Genomic DNA, 16570 nt, shown 5'->3' with positions numbered 1-16570 from the left:
TATTTGAGAGTTTATATTAAAAAAAGTAAATAAATACAAAACTTGCTTATTACAGAAATGGAAATAAAGAAATCAGTTGTATTTCCACCTGACAAAATTAATTTGCATGTTTGTGAATAAGAGCTGTTTGCACTGCTATCCGTTAACTACAATTTGCAGAGTTGTAAAATATCTCAAAGACAATGAAAGGTGCAATGATCCCAGCTAAACCACCTAATTTTCTATTGAAGTCATCAGTAATCTTTTTGATGCATTTCAAAGTCTTTTATAGTTTTTCTCTACATTAGCAATCACGGAAAAAATAGATTCCTTTCAGATGCTCCTATTTATCCCTCAGTTCTTTCACAAATAACGCCACTAGAAGCTTTCAATTAGCCGAGTGTGGTGGCAATTAGCCTGTAATCCCAGCTACTTGGAAGTTTGAGGCAGGAGAATCCCTTGAACTTGGGAGGTAGACGTTCCAGTGAGCCGAGGTTGCACCATTGCACTCCAGCCTGGGCAACAAGAGGGAAACTCCGTCTCAAAAAAAAAAAAAAAAAAGCTTTCCCTGATCCTTTCAACTGATTGTAATCTCTCTCTCTTTTTGTGGCTCCACAATCCCATTGTCTCTTATGACAGTGTCTCACTTTACCATCAGTGATACTTACATATCTACCTTATTCTCCATACTAGATTTTAAATTGCTTTTCTTGAATCCTCTGCATTAGCTAACAGACTGTCTACATATATAATATGCTCAATAGATATGTTTAATTGCATTTAATGTAATTCTTATATGCATTCAACTAGTCTTAATCAGCTTTGCTTATTATAGGTAGAGATAGCACCTTCCTGCAAAGTAAGATCTGAGGAGCAATCTTTATCTGAAACAGGTCTTGGTCAATTTAGGAAGCTTATTTTACCAAAGTTAAGAACACAGGCCCATGACACAGCTTCAGGAGGTCCTGATGACATGTGCCCAAGGTGGTCGGGGCACAGCTTGGTTTTGTACATTTTAGAGAGACACGAGACATCAATTAATATATGTAAGATGTACATTGGTTCTGTGTGGAAAGGCAGGATAACTCAAAATGGGGAGGGGGCTTCCAGGTCATAGATAGGAAAGAGACAAAGGGTTGCATTCTTTTGAGTTTCTGATTAGCCTTTCCAATGGAGGCAATTAGATATGCATTTATCTCAGTGAGCAGAGAGATGACTGAGTTCTCTCTGTCCTTTCTCTACAAGGAAATTTCTTGTGAGAGAGGGATGTAGCTTTGTATCTTAGTAGCTATCTTTTTTAGGAATAGAATGGGAGGCAGGTTTGCCCTAAGCAGTTCCCAGCTTGACTTTTCCTTTTGGCTTAGTGATTTGGCGGTGGGGGGATGAGAGTGTCCCAAAATTTATTTTCCTTTCACAGAATCATATTCCACAGCATTAATAATATAAATCGAAGAACTCCAGGCAATGCTTGCTTTAGATCTGGCCTGTTCCCAAATCTCTCTCTCTTGAACTATGAGTGCCTGAAAACATTCCCAGTACTAGATTTACTAATGAATTTAGTGACTTAAGGCATCATCACTAAAAGGCAGTTATGGTGCCTCACTACCCATTAGCTACTATTAATAGATCAGTATGGAGTAGTTTACCAGTTTGATAGGTCTCAAAATAATGGTAAAGAAAAGGAAGTGAGTTTTTTTCCTTTCCTTTAAATAGGAAATGAGGAAGTAGAACACTTGTAGTTGGGGATGTGTTGGGTCTACATTTAATAAAGATAAACAGAAGTCCTTCATGGTCATCCTTATGAGAAGACTTTACTGGTATTTTCTCTAGTGCAATTAGAAGTTTAGAAAAAGATTTCCATGAAAAGTGTGAATAAAATATTTTAAAATCCTTTTAATGGATGCCTCATTTTTTGAAATACAGTTTAGATCATGATCATCAGCTAATATTTATGGGTTGGCATTACATTGAAATATTTATGTTACTGGATGTGGAAACAGATTGGAGAAGTTTAAAACACTGTCTTTAAAACTGGCAATGATTGCTGTGGGACCCAGAAACAGTTGGCATCCTTGCATAAAAGACACTCAATGTCAATTACTTATGCACTAAATGGGTCTGGAATTCCAGATTAAATTGTCCACAGTTTTGATTCAATTAGCTTTTGATTCAGTGCCTATGTCTTTAATGACAAAGCTATTCCAGGAAAAGTTGAGCCCTGGAAAAGTTTTATCTAGCTAAGATCCCCCTGAAGGGAGGATGTGAGTCACACTGCACTTACATTGGCAAATAAAACTGTAGTGCATGTCTGCTCCCTGTGGATTTTAATTTGCAGCAACAATAAACTTCAAGTAATGGGCCTTAGGTTAAGTAGTTGAATATCAAATTCAAGTCACAACTAGAAGGTCTTGTCTTAAAAAAGGTGAGGTAAATATCATAGGCCAAATGGTCTCAGAGGCCTTGTAGAAATGCCTCCCCTCTCACATTGAGATAGCTTGATTTTTCCTCTACCCCAGATATTGTCATGTGAGTCTTTTCACTTTAATTAGTTCTTTTTTTTTTTTTTTTTTTTTTTTGAGACAGAATCTTGCTCTGTTGCCCAGGTTGGAGTGCAGTGGTGCAATCTCAGTTCATTGCAACCTCCACCCCCTGGGTTCAAGCGATTCTCATGCCTCAGCCTCCCGAGCAGCTGGGATTACAGGTGTCCACAACCATGCCTAGCTAATTTGTGTATTTTTAGTACAGACAGGGTTGCACCATGTTGGCCAGGCTGGTCTCGAACTCCTGACCTCAAGTGATTTGCCCACCTTGGTCTCCCCAAGTGCTGGGATTACAGGCGTGAGCCACCACGCCCAGCCTCACTTTAATTAGTTCTTTCAATTCAGATTGCACCTTGCAGTCACAGCTCTAGGGGAAAAGGGCTAGGAATATAACAAAGACAAAATTTTAAGTTGTCAAGTCATGAATTTCCCATCGGTGTCTCTCCTTAGGGTACACTTTCATCTCTAAATGGTGAGGCTGCTTTTTCCCCTTCAGTTATTCATTAATGTATTCTTTCATTTTTACTTTATTTTACTTATTCATTTATGTTCATTTGTTCATTCCTAAGCAGACACTTATTGAGAAACTATGGTGTTTCTTAATGGATGTGCTATTGGCATTTTGGGTGAGATAGTTCTTTGTGCAGAGCTGTACAGTATATTGCAAGACATTTATTATTTCTGGGCTTCACCCACAAAGCAGTCTTCAATATCTGAGCATCCTAACTCCCAACCCCCACTTCCATTTCCAGGAATAGCAGAAGAATGTCTCACATCACAATTTCTGTTCTCAAACATTGCAGGAGAAGAACCTTGAGTAGAGTCCACTGCCAGAGAACATCAGGATGAATAGCAAAATTCTAGACCTCAAGAAGTTGATAATCTCATAAGGAAAACAAATAAGTAAATACAGTGCAATGTGAATATCACACACACACTAGTGACTTCTGGGAATATTCTGGAAGGCTTCTCAAAGCTTGAATGAGAAATGCTTGAGGTAAGTCTTTAAGAACAAGTAAAAGTTAGCTAGATGAAGATTCTAGGCATCAGGAGAGGTCCAAAGGACATGCTAGAGTTCAGACAAATGTTTTGGAAGGGCTGCAAGCAAGTTCATCAAGGCTGGTGCATGGGACTGAAGTTAGGGAGGTAGTGGTGATTGATAAAACTGGTGTGGTTAGGGAACTAGATCAAGGAGAATGTCACACACCAGGCTATTGTATCTGGACTTTATTCTTAGGAATATGGGGGCGATGAGTGACATAATCAGATCTGAGTTTTGAAAAGATCACTTTAGCAAGGAGTCTGGGAATCAATTGGAGAAAATAAGACTGGTAACAGGGAAAACCATTTGGAGGATGTTGGAATAATTCAAAGAGAAACGAAGGATACTTCAATGGATTTCAATGGATACTGTGACAAATACAGTGAGGACTGCAAGCGCCCTCTAGTCAAAGTCCACCAGGAATACATCTTTAGTTGAACAAGTTGGTTTTATTACTGTCATAAATGAGGAGAGCTCTCATCATGGGGAACTGAGACGCATTTCAGTTAGAAGAAGTTAGAACCTATTTAAAGGGTTTGACCTTCAATTGGATAATTTTGGGGACAGTCTGAGGAAACAAAGGTACTCACTATCAAAAAGTGAAGGCAATTCTATGATTAAGTATCCCAGTAAATCTTACCTATAGAAAGGGGAGACTAGAGGAAGGATTAGTAAGGAAATACCAGTCACTTACATTGGCTGGGAGAGAAGGTTGTTCAATGTTTTGTGGGTTGCACAGTGATCTTATTTTTGTCTCACTTTAACATGGTTTACATTGTATATAGAATGCAAGGGCTTGGCTGTGAGGGGAGGTAAACAGGATAGCAGTTAACTGGCATTGGTGACCAGGCACAGTGGCTCATACCTGTAATCCCAGCACTTTGGGAGGCTGAGGTGGGTGGATCACCTGAGGTCAAAAGTTGGAGACTAGCCTGGGCAACATTGTGAGACCTCGTCTCTACTAAAAATACAAAAATTAGCCGGGCATGGAGGCACGCATCTGTAGTCCTAGCTACTGGGGAGGCTGAAGGAGGAGAATTGCTTAAACCTGGGAGGCAGAGGTTGCAGTGAGCTGAGATCACACCACTGCACTCTAGCCTGGGCAACAGAGCGAGACTCCGTCTCAAAAAAAAAAAAAAGGCATTGGTTTCAGTGACCTTTATTTTTCATTTTTATGAAGAGAGTTGTTTGATCAAGTTAATAAACTGAGGAAAAATACCTGCAGAGAGTGAAAAGTGAGTGAGGTGAGTGAGGGGAGAATAATTAGTGTAATAATTCTGCAGACATGGGAGATCATAAATTTTCATTGGTGAATTCTACAGAGTTGTTTGATTTCTTCTGTTGACACCTACTAGCCAAGATAAATAAAAATGGAGGACATGTGTTAATTATATCTATTTCCTCCTTTCCAGTAGCTACTAATTTCCATTTGAAGATCCATGTGATTTTAGGGAAATTGATTCAATTTCCAGCTTTAATGTGAGACACAGAACTGAGTTTAAGCTTATCAGTTTATCCCATTTACCTGGCCTGAGGAATTAGGTAAATGGTGGGCACATGACTTAGGGTTTTTACTGTGAATACTGGGTCACATTTTTGCTTTTCCCTGCTGAAAATGAAAGCAAAAGGATTGGGTAGCAGGCTTCTTAACAATAGTCAGGGCTTGGCCTGAGAATGAAGCCAAGCGTGAAAAAAGCAGAGTGGAAAGACAAAAAGAAACTTGTTTTTACATCATTTGAGCTGCAAGATGAAGCTTCATTTGAAGTCAGTTTTACCTTTGGACTTTTCAGTCCAAATATGCTTTATTATTTAAGCAAGTGTACGTTCCATTGCTTGTAACCTTGTCCCTCCCTCCCTCGCTCCCTCTCTCCCTTCCTTCCTTCCTTCTTGCTTGCTTTCTTGCTTTCTTTTTGATGGAGTTTCACTCCTGTTGCCCAGGCTGGAGTAAAGCAGCGTGATCGCGGCTCACTGCAACCTCTACCTCCCGGGTTCAACCAATTCTCCTGGCTCAGCTTCCCCAGTAGCTGGGATTACAGGCGCCCACTACCATCCCAGCTAATTTTTTGTATTTTTAATAGAGATGGGGTTTGGCCATGTTGGTCAGGATGGTCACAAACTCCTGACCTCAAGTGATCCACCCGTCTTGGCCTCCCAAAGTGCTAGGATTACAGGCGTGAGCCACCGCGCCCAGACTTGCTTGTAACATTGTCTCTAGACTAACAAATGTAAGGAGAGAAGAAGGCTGACTTTAAGGTTGATCCAGGGTTATGGTTGAGGTAGGCATGTGCAACAAGAAAACAAGGTGTGCGAAGTGTGTTGGCAAAAGAATGGTTAAAATAATAGTGGTAGACTCAGTAGGCAAGAAAGTGCCTGACCTACTTCTACTAAGATTTTCCTTTTCTCTAAACCTTTTTAGGGTCAAAGTCTGTATTTTCCATGCTATTCTCTAGATTAGAGAATAATTTAATTAGATTAAATTAATATACAAATTAATTTTTTGATAAGCATGATACTGTGCTAAATTTTGTGAGAATACAAGTCTAATTTGTGTTTCTAATACTTGTACTATATAATTGGAGGTTACGAGTGCGCACGCACATGCACATGCACACACACACACACCATTTACCTATTAACTTACTAAGCACTTAAAAGCAAGACAAGGCAAAATATGAGGAAGAACTTAAGTGAATTTTGCAGATGGCAAGTGCAATGGGATTTGAGAAGTGGAAAGCAATCTGTGCTACGCAACTAATGTGGGGTGATTAGAGAAAATTCCCCAGGGCTCTCTTTTCTCTCAGTTGATGTGTTAGTATTAGAGAGGACAGCAGGCTTACTCTGTTTCTGATGTGAGAGATGAGATTTTTTTACTGCTCTGTGACCTTGAGCAAGTCACTTAACCTCTTTGAGCTTCATCTTTTTCATTAAAACATTTTTGATAATAATTTAAGTCTCTACCTCTTTCTCAAGGTTGTAACAAATCAAAATCATAATGAGAAACAATGCATGTTATAGTAGATTCCAAACTGGAAAGTATGAAAGAAAAGTAGGGAATGATGATTAATGGTGGTCTTTGGCAGACCCAGAGCTACTCCAACTTCCCTGGGAGTTTTGGTTTTGTTTTTTGTTTTTCTCAAAAGTATTAATTTCTGATGGTGAAAATTTTAGAAGATAGACCAGAAACAATGACAAAACTTTGAAGGAGAAACCATTATGCAAGTCATAGCATGTGTGTAACTGCCCAGGGGGTTCCCCTTACAGGCTGCCTAGACAGAGCCAGTTCAAGACAGGGGATTTGCAATAGAGAAAGAATAATTCACGCAGAGCTGGCTGTGCAGGAGATGGGAGTTTTATTGTTACTCAAATCAGTCTCCCTGGGCATTCCGGAGCAGAGTTTTTAAGGATAACTTGGTGGGTGGGGGAAGCCAGTGAGCCAGCAGTGCTGATTTGACAGAGATGAAATCATAGGGAGTTGAAGCTGTCTTGTGCTGAGTCAGTTCCTGGGTGGGGGCCACATGATCAGATGAGCCAGTTTATTAATCCGGGTGGTGCCAGCTGATCCATCAAGTGCAGGGTCTGCAAAATAGTCAAGCATTCATCTTAGGAGCAGCCTAGGAAGGGTCAGAATCTTGTAGCCTCCAGCTGCATGACTCCTAAACCATAATTTCTGATCTTGTGGCTAATGTTGGTCCTACAAAGGCGATCTAGTCCCCAGGCAAGAAGGAGATATGCTTTGGGAAAGGGCTGTTACCGTCTTTGTTTAAACGATAAACTACAAACTAAGTTTCTCCCAAAGTTAGTTCAGCCTACGCCCAGGAATGAACAAAGACAGCTTGGAGGTTAAAAGTGAGATGGAGTCGCTTAAGTTATTTCTCTTTCCCTGTCTCAGTCATAATTTTGCAAAGGCGATTTCATGTGTACCTCTAACAATTCCCTCTATCACTTAATTGTTTTAAAGTGTTTTTGTAGATACATTTTAGTCTCAAATATAAAACTGGGATCAAGAGAAAGATGTACAATAAAACTGGCGATTTCTATTTTGGACCAAGGTAAAATTTCATTCAATTGAAGTTATTCATGTAGTTGTGCTTTTGTAAGCTTTGCAAATTAATTTCTTCATTGTATAAGTTGAATAAATTAAGTATAAAGTCCCAATACCAGCAAGGATCCCCACCCACATATACATTTAATACAAAGTCATAATAAGGGTAATAGGGGAAATATTGCCTGTGAGATCCTTAAAGATCCTGCCCTGGATCTCTTTCTCCTTCTTTTCTTAGGCCAAAATAATTTCTATAAATCTTATTTCTGTTATTTGAACTATATGTTTTGTTATTTTCTCTTGCTTTCTTCCCAGTCCCTTGCTTGTCCTCTTGTCTACCCCTAATCTTCCTACAACATAGGGTAGTTATAAAGCTTTCTTCAACAGCCCTCTTTCAGGGACCTTATATAAACCACATTTAACATCAGGAGGGATTTGCACGCAGTAGTCCTTTCATCTGAGAACCAGTATGGGCTGTGATTAGGAGTTTTGAGGGAGGGCAGTGCATCATCATTACATTAACGAGGTATAGAAGCAGAATTTGTGTTCTAGACACAGAAGAATACAGTGAACTGCGAGCCTGTCACTGTACTCCACCCTGAGCAACAAGAGCAAAACTCCATCTTAAAAAAAAAAGAAAGAAAGAAAGTGAGGAGCATTAATAATCATAAAGCAGCATAGACCCCAGTCTCTCTGCTTCTAGAAGTGCTCAAGAGGCTATAGTCAGTGGCATTAACAAAGACATTCTTGAAGTAGATTGAATATCCATCTATTAATTTCTATCTTTATACCAATTTCTTCAGTGGCTTCAGTGTGTAGAGATACATTTTAGCTTTACTTATCACTCTCCCATATCCCTCAGGAGACAAAGACAGGCGATTGAAACTATTACAATAAAAAGTGGCCAGTATTGAAAGCTGCAAACAACAGAACACACAGTGTCTAGTTTAACTTGAAAAGGAATTTATTAAGATGTCGAGCAGCTTCTCAAATGTCCAAGAGAACCTTATAATCAGGTTCTCTTGATAATAGAGGGTACGTAGCCTATAATAATTAGGCTACTGGGTAGCCTATAATAATTAGGCTACTGGGCTTCAAGTGAAGACCGTACTGCTGCTGCTCCTGGATAGAGAAAAGGAAGCTTGCACTTTCGCACTGTCAACAATGGATATAGGACTTCACTAAATTTGGATGCCCTTTAAAAATCTTTATTTTCGCTTTTTCACAAGGTGGCACCGAAGGCGAAAAGGAAGCTCCTGCCCCTCCTAAAGCTGAAGCCAAAGCGAAGGCTTTGAAGGCCCAGAGGTAGTGCTGAAAGGTGTCCACAACCACAAAAAAAGGAAGATCCGCACGTCACCCACCTTCTGGCGGCTCAAGACACTGCAACTTGGGAAACTGACCAAGTATCTCCGGAAGATCACCCCCAGGAGAAACAAGCTTGACCACTATGCTATCATCAAGTTTCCTCTGACCACTGAGTCCGCCATGAAGAAGACAGAAGACAACAATGAAACCACCATTACAAAATTATAACTGAGATAGTGAAAGAGATCTGACCTAACCAGCTCCAGCTGGCTTCTAACCTCCAAGCTGTCCTTGTTCATTCCTGGGCATAGGCTGAATTAACTTTGGGAGGAACTTAGTTGATAGTTTAAAACAAAGATGAAGCCGGGCGCGGTGGCTCACGCCTGTAATCCCAGCACTCTGGGGGCAGAGGCAGGCAGATCACCTGAGGTCAAGAGTTAGAGACTAGCCTGACCAACATGGAGAAACCCTGTTCTCCACTAAAATTCAAAATTAGCCAGGTGTGATGGCGCATGCCTGTAAACCCAGCTACTCAGGAGGCTGAGACAGGAGAGTCTCTTGAACCCGGGAGGCAGAGGTTGAGGTGAGCGGAGATCGCGACATTGCACTCCAGCCTGGGCAACAAGAGCGAAACTCATCTCAAAAAAAAAAAAAAAGAAGAAAGAAAAAACAAAGTGATAACACACCTCTCCCAAGGCAAACCCCTTCTTGCCTGGGGACTAGACTGCCTTTGTGGGACTAACAAATTAGCCAAAATATTAGAAATTATAGTCTAGGAGTCATGCAGCTGGAGGCTATGAGATTCTGACCCTTCCTAAATTTGCTCCTGGGTATAACATCATTGTTGTAAAGCCTAAGATCAGTGCTTGAGATATTTTGTAGACCCTGCACTTGATGGATCAGCTGGTACTACCCAGATAAATGGGCTCATCTGATCTTGTGACCCCCACCCAGGAACTGACTCAGCCCAAGAGGACAGCTTCAACTTCCCATGATTTCATCTCCGACCTGACCAATCCGCACTCCTGACTCACTGGCTGCCCCCCACCCACCAAGTAATCCTTAAAAACTCTCATCCCCAAATGCTCAGGGAGACTGATTTGAGCAATAATAAACTCTGGTCTCCTGCACAGCCAGCTCTGCATGAATTATTCTTTCTCTATTGCAATTCCCCTGTATTGATAAATTGGCTTTGTCTGGGCAGCAGGCAAGATGAACCCATTGGGCGGTTACAGCAACACACTTGTGTTCATTGAAGATGTTAAAGCTAACAAGCGCCAGATCAAACAGGCTGTGAAGAAGCTCTATGACGTTGATGTGGTCAAGGTGAACACCTGATTAGGCCTGATGGAGAGAAGAAGGCATATGTTTGACTGGCTCCTGATTACCATGCTTTGGGTGTTGCCAACAAAATTGGGATTATCTAAAGTGAGTCTAGAGGATGAATCCTAAATATATATATATATTTTCATCAGAAAAAAAATTTTATTTCCATTTCTTTACTTTTAAAAAGATGTTTAATTTTGAAATAATTGTAGATTCTTAGAAAGTTGAAAAAAATGGTTTATAGAGGTCCCTTGTACCCTGCACCCACACTCCCTCAATGGTTACATCTTACATATAGTATAAATTAAAAATATATAATTTTTTTTTTTTTTTTTTGAGACAAGGTCTCACTGTCATCCAGGCTGGAATGCAGTGGCACGATCACTGCTCACCACAGCCTCGAACTCACCAGGCTCAGGTGATCCTCCCACCACCTCAGTTTCTCCAGGAGCTGGGACTATAGGTGCATGCCACCACACCTGACTAATTTTTGTATTTTTAGAAGCGATGGGGTCTCTTTATGTTGCCCAGACTGTTCTTGTACTCCTGGGCTCAAGGGATCAACCCACCTCAGCCTCCCAAAGTGTTGGGATTACAGGCATGAGCCACTGGGCCCAGCCTAAACACAGAAATTTATATTGGTACAATCCACTGACTTCATTCAGATTTTCCTCTATAGGCACTCATTGTTTGTGTGTGTGTGTGTGTGTGTGTGTGTATACAGTTCTATGCAATTGTGTAGAATCATATAACCACCACCATAATCAAGAAAATGCACAAGCAGTAGTCCTTGGCCAGGCACAGTTGTTCATGCCTATAATCCCAGCACTTTGGGAGGCCAAGGCAGGTGAATCACTTGAGGCAGGAGTTCACGACCAGCTGGCCAACATGGTGAAACCCTGTCTCTACTAAAAATACAAAAAATTAGCGAGGTATGGTGACTCATGCCTGCAATTCCAGCTACTTGGGAGGCTGAAGACGGAGGATTGCTTGAACCCAGGAGGCGGAGGTTGCAGTGAGCCAAGATCCTGCCACTGCACTCCAGCCTTGGTGACAAAGTGAGACTCCATCTCAAAAAAAAAAAAAAATACTGCACAAGATCCTTACCACAAATATCTCCTTCATGCTACCCGTATACCGTCATATCTGCCTCTTGCTTCCCGAACTCCTGGCAACCATGAATCTATCTCCATCTCTATACTTTGTCATGTCATTTCAAGAATATATAAATGGGCTCGGTGTTGTGGCTCACGCCTTTAATTCAGCACTTTGGGAGGCCAAGGTGAGCGGTTCACCTGTGATCAGGAGTTGGAAACCAGCCTTGACCAACATGGTGAAACCTCGTCTCTACAAAAATTAGCTGGGCGTCATGGCATCTGCCTGTAATCCCAGCTACTAGGGAGACTGAGACAGGAGAATCGCTTGAACCCAGGAGGTGGAGGTTGCAGTGAGACAAGACTGCACCATTGCACTCCAGCCTGGTCAACAAGAGCAAAACTCCATCTAAAAAAATATATATATATGTATATATATTTATACATATATACATATATAATATATAAAATATAAAAATATATATAAATATATATTAAATATAAAAATATAAAATATAAAAATATTTATACATATATGTATATATATATAAATGGAATCACATGATCTTTTGAGATTAGTTTTTTTTTTTTCCACCCAGTATGTTGCTCTTGAGGTCCATCCAGTTTGGTGTATCAATAATTAGTTCCTTTTTATTGTTGAGTAGTATTCCCTGGTGCAGATCTGCCGTAGCTTATTTAAGCATTCATCCATTGAAGGACATTCCAGCAGTTTCCAGTTTAGGGCTATTACAAATATGACATAGCTCTGAATATTCCCACGTGGATTCTTTGGTCAGCTTTTAAACTGTCTTCCTAAGGTGAGGCTGCTTGGCAGAGCCCAGGCAACAATTTGTGCCCAAGCCTCCAAACATATCTCCTTGTTTTTTTTTCTAGCTCCTATAGATCATTTGCAATACAATGTCTGACATATACAAAGTAGACAGAAGTGTATAATGAACAACCATGTTTAGCACTGCATTTCAATAATTATCATCCTGACATTTTTTTCTTCTTCTTTCTTTCTTTTTTTTTTTTTTTTTTTGAAATGGAATCTTGCTCTGTTGCCCAGGCTAGAGTGCAATGGCATGATCTTGGCTCACTGCAACCTCTGCCTCCGGGGTTCAAGTGATACTCCTGTCTCAGCTTCCCAAATAGCTGGGATTACAGGTGCCCGCCACCACAGCTGGCTAATTTTTGTATTTTTAGTAGAGATGGGGTTTCACCATGCTTGCCAGGCTGGTTTCAAACTCCTGACCTCAGGTGATCCACCTGCCTTGGCCTCCCAAAGTGCTGGGATTACAGGCATAAGCCAATAAGCCTGGCCTACATTTTTTTCATCTATATTTTTATCCACTCTCCCCACTAACACTTGTGTTTTGAAACAAATCCCAAGTAATATAATTTTATCTGTAAATATTTCAGTAAATATCTCCCAAACTTAAAAAGTCTTTCTTTTTTTTTTTTTTTTTTAAATAACTGAAATGCCATTGTCCCAGTGTCACACTTTGGGTTCCTCCAGAAGCTGAAACAAAGACAAAAATTTAAGTGCAAGTCATCTGTTTGAGAGAGGGAAACATCAGTGGGGAAGTGGAGGGAGTGAGACAGAAAAAGGAAAGTTCTAAGTAAGACTTTCACAGATGGCTGAGTCTGAGTTGGGCAAGCATTACCTCCTCAGCACTTGCACAAAGCCACAGGGGCAGGCCAAAAAGACTTCAGGAGGCAAAGTCTTCAGGCAAAGAAATGCAGTTGTTGGCTGCTAAATTCAGGGTAGCATGCCCTGAAATGGTAAGGGTGAGGGACTGTGGAGCCCAGGGCCAACAGCTTCTCTTACACAGGCTTAAAAACAATAAACAGGCCGGGCGCAGTGGCTCACGACTGTAATCCCAGTACTTTGGGAGGCAAAGGCGGGTGGATCATGTGAGGTCAGGAGTTCGAGACCACCCTGGCCAACATGGTGAAAACCCATGTCTACTAAAAATACAAAAAATTAGCCGGGTTGTTAGTGTGTGCCTGTAATCCCAGCTACTTGGGAGGCTGAGACAGGATAATTGCTTGAACCCTGGAGGCAGAGGTTGCAGTGAGCTGTGATGGCACTATTGCACTCCAACCTGGGCAACAGAGCAAGACTCTGTCTAAAAAAATAAAATAAAATAAAATAAAATAAAAACAATAAACAAGTAACAAGCCGTGTTCAAATTATCCCTGGTATGTCATACTATTTGATTTTACAGTTTATGTGTCCAAATCGTTATCCAAATAAGGTCCATTTATTGTAACTGATTTACCATCACATGCTGTATAACAACATTTTGGTCAAAGACAGCACGTAATACAACAGTGGTCCCAAAAGATTATAATCCATATTTTTACTGTACTTTTTCTATGTTTAGTTATGTTACCTCACACAAATACTTACCATTGGGTTACAATTGCTGACACTATTCAGTACAGTAACATACTGTACAAGTTTATAATCAAGGAACAATAGGCTATCCCACATGGCCTAGGTGTGTAGTAGGCTATACCATCTAGGTTTATGTAAGGATACTCTATTATGTGGGCACAATGACAAAATTGCCAAAAACACATTTCTCAGAATGTGTCTCCATTGTTAAGTGATGCATGACTGTACGTGTTTTTTAAGTCTCTTTTTCTTTCCATTTTTTTATTTAGAAATTTTGAAGCATAGAACAAACTTAGAAGAATATTATTGTGAACAACTATATGTTTATCGAGATTAAACCATTAACATTTTAAATATATTTGCCTTATCACGTATCTACCCATTTGTTCATCCCTTTATGCATTTTAGATTTCTTTATGCATTTCAGAGTAAATTGCAGATATTGATCATTTATCCCTAAATACTTTTGCCCTGAAACACTTCAGTATAAAAATCATTACTAAGGTTTATATTGTTTATTTTGTTTATTTATTTATTTTTTTGAGACGGAGTCTCACTCTGTCACCCAGGCTGGAGTGCAGTGGCATGATCTCGGCTCACTGCAACCTCCACCTCCTGGGTTCAAGTGATTCTCCTGCCTCAACTTCCCGAGTAGCTGGGACTACAGGCGTGTGCCACCACGCCCGGCTAATTTTTTGTATTTTTTTGTCTTTTTTTTTTTTTAAATTTTTTGTATTTTTAGTAGAGATGGGGTTTCACCGTGTTAGCCAGGATGGTCTCCATCTTCTGACCTGGTGATCTGCCCGCCTCGGCCTTTCAAAGTGCTGGGATTACAGGCATGAGCCACTGCGCCCGGCCCATTTTTTCCTTTTGAGGTAAAATTTGCAACAATGAAATGCACAAATTTTAAGTGTATATTTGTGGAGTTACAATAAATGCATGTACCCTATGTAACCTACACCTCCATCAAGATGTGGAATATTTCTACAACCTCAGAGAGTTTCCTCATTCTCCTTTTCAGTCAATCCCTACCCTCAACTTCTCAAAGGCAACTTTTTTTTAACCTAATGTTGTTCACCATGTTCTCTTACTTTATTTTATTTTATTTTTTTTGTTCTAATGTCTGTGGTATCTGTGGTTATAACTAGTTTTTCATTCCTGATATTGGCAATCGGTGCTCTTGTTGGGAACAAATTTCCTATGGGTTCCTTCATGTTTCTGCAGATCCTGTGAGTAGAGGCACTGACAGCCTTTGTTCTGGGTTATCTTTTAAAGATGTTTGTATTGCAAATCACTTGGTAAATAGTGACAGTGGAGCCCTCTAGAGCAGGGGACAGGTTTGTTTTTTTTTTTTTTTTTTTTTTATTTTTACTCTCTGGTACAATAAAGATAATTTCTACCTCTGAGGTAAAAGTCAGGCAGGTTTGCTTGCAGTCTACTATAAAGGATTAAGTTACTAAGCCTGGGTTTCCTTAACTGAGATGCCAGCCCACTACATTTATAACACTTACCTGGGCCACTCTGTGTTTTTCTCATAGGACTTGAGGGTCTAAAAGAACTAATGCAAATGTGAAGCTCATGCTGCTTGCTGGCTGTGAGTGGTAAAGTGCTAGTCTCTGACTTAGGAATCTCATTTAGCAGGCCAGATTCCATGAAACTCTGGCAGATTAACTTATTAGCTTTAACAGGAGGGTATAATCTCAGACTCCTGAAATTCTTGATGTTTGCCTGCCTGCCTGCCTGCCTGCCTGCCTTCCTTCCTTCCTTCCTTCCTTCCTTCCCTCTCTCCCTCTCTCTTTCTTTCTTTTCTTTTCTTTTTCTTTCTAGATGGAGTTTCGCTCTTGTTGCCTAGGCTGGAGTGCAGTGGTGCGGTTTCGGCTCACTGCAACCTCCACCTCCCAGGTACAAGCGATGATTCTTCTGCCTTAGCCTCCCAAGTAGCTGAGATTACAGGCACCTGCCACCATGCGTGGGTAATTTTTTTGTATTTTTAGTAGAGACAGGGTTTCACCATGTTGGCCAGGCTAGTCTCGAACTCCTGACCTCAGGTGATCCGCCCACCTCAGCCTCTTTGTAATCCCCTGTTGGGATTACAGGCATGAGCCACTCCGCTCAGCCTTCTTTTTTTTTTTTTTAAATAACTAATTCTAGCAAGGAGTTTATCAATTTTGCAGATCTTTTCAAAGAACAATTTTCAGCGTTGCTAATTTTTTCTATTACTTTCCTATATTTTAGTTAATTGATTTCTGTTGTTATCTTTATTTCCTCCCACTTACTTTGGGATTTACTTTGCTTTTTTTTTTCCCTAGCTTATTTATGTGGAACTTTTGGTCATTGATTTTTAGACATCTCTTCTTCACCAACATAAGCATTTAAAGCTATATATTTCTGAATAGGCATTGCTTTGGATGCATCATACAAATTTTGATATGTTGTATTTTTATTCACTCAGTGTGAAATAATATCTAACTTCCTATGTGATTTCTTCTTTGACCAATGGATTATTTTAAATATTTTGTTTATTTACACATATTTGAAGTTTTCCTAGATCTTACTTTTATTGATTTCTAATGTAGTTCCATTGTGATCAGAGAACATACTCTGTATGATTCCAATTTTTAAAAATGTATTAAGACATTTTAAGATCCACTATATGGTCTACCTTGCTGAACATACCACATGCACTTGAAAACAAAATGTCTTCCGGAGTTGTTGGATGTGGTGCTTTATAAACATCAATGAGGTTGTATTAGTCAGAGATCACCAGAGAAACAGAACCAGTAGGATGTGTAGATGACAGAGAGGGAGGGAGAGAGAGAGAGAGAAAGAGAGAGTGAG

The 16570-nt window shown here is 40.1% G+C and overlaps 1 pseudogene; it reads left to right on the top strand.

Moving 5' to 3' along the window:
* The first annotated feature begins 5235 nt into the window (after nt 1-5235).
* On the top strand, nt 5236-10335 carry LOC112133816 (large ribosomal subunit protein uL23-like; annotated as a pseudogene).
* The last annotated feature ends 6235 nt before the right edge of the window (nt 10336-16570 follow it).

The sequence above is a fragment of the Pongo abelii genome, chromosome 5 (assembly GCF_028885655.2).
Source record: "Pongo abelii isolate AG06213 chromosome 5, NHGRI_mPonAbe1-v2.0_pri, whole genome shotgun sequence".
NCBI lineage: Eukaryota > Metazoa > Chordata > Mammalia > Primates > Hominidae > Pongo > Pongo abelii.
The sequence above is the reverse complement of the archived record's forward strand: the minus strand, read 5'-3'. Positions and strand labels throughout refer to the sequence as shown.